The following is a 955-nucleotide window of genomic DNA, read 5'->3' as shown; positions in this document are numbered from 1 at the left end:
GACATATATTGGATTTTCCCCTGACTCTGAGTGTCCGGCCCCATGAGACGGTGGTTTTCTCGGCCCCTGGTGGTCCGAGGTCGTTCCCGCTGCACAGATTCATGAGCCAGGGCCTCCTACAGACAATGCACTTTGATTTATTGCGTTATCTCTAATAGCACCGGAGATATCACCAGATATACATTGGATTTTTCCCTGACCCTGAGTGTCCGGCCCCATGAAACGGTGGTTGCCACGGCCCCTGGTGGTGCCAGGTCGTTTCCGCTGCACAGATTCATGCGCTAGGGCCTCCTGCAGACAATGCACTTTGATATATCGCGCTATCTCTAAGAGCACCCGAGATATCATCAGATACATCCTGGATTTTCACATGACCTTGGGTGACGGATACCGAAAACCTGTAATTTTCTTGGCCCCTGGTGTTCCGACGACGTTGCTGCTGCACAGATTCATGCGACAGGGCCTTCCGCAGACAATGCACTTTGATTTATCGCGCTATCTCTAATGGCACCCGAGATATCACCAGATATATAATGGATTTTTCCCTGACCCTGACAGTCCGGCCCCATGAGACGGTGGTTTTCTCGGCCCCTGGTGGTCCGAGGTCGTTCCCGCTGCACAGAATCATGCACCAGGGCTTTCTGCAGACAATGCACTCAGATTTATCGCGCTATCTCTAATAGCACCCCAGATATCACCAGATATATGCTGGATTTTTCCCTGACCCTGACAGTCCGGCCCCATATGTCGGTGGTTCTCTCGGCCCCTGGTGTTCCGAGGTCGTTGCCGCTGCACAGATTCATGCGACAGGGCCTCCCGCAGACAATGCACTTTGATTTATTGCGCTATCTCTAATAGCACCCGAGATATCACCAGATATATATTGGATTTTCCCCTGACTCTGAGTGTCCGACCCCATGAGACGGTGGTTTTCTCGGCCCCTGGTGGTCCGAGG

The sequence above is a fragment of the Nomia melanderi genome, unplaced genomic scaffold (assembly GCF_051020985.1).
Source record: "Nomia melanderi isolate GNS246 unplaced genomic scaffold, iyNomMela1 scaffold0014, whole genome shotgun sequence".
Classification (NCBI taxonomy): Eukaryota; Metazoa; Arthropoda; class Insecta; order Hymenoptera; family Halictidae; genus Nomia; species Nomia melanderi.
The sequence above is the reverse complement of the archived record's forward strand: the minus strand, read 5'-3'. Positions refer to the sequence as shown.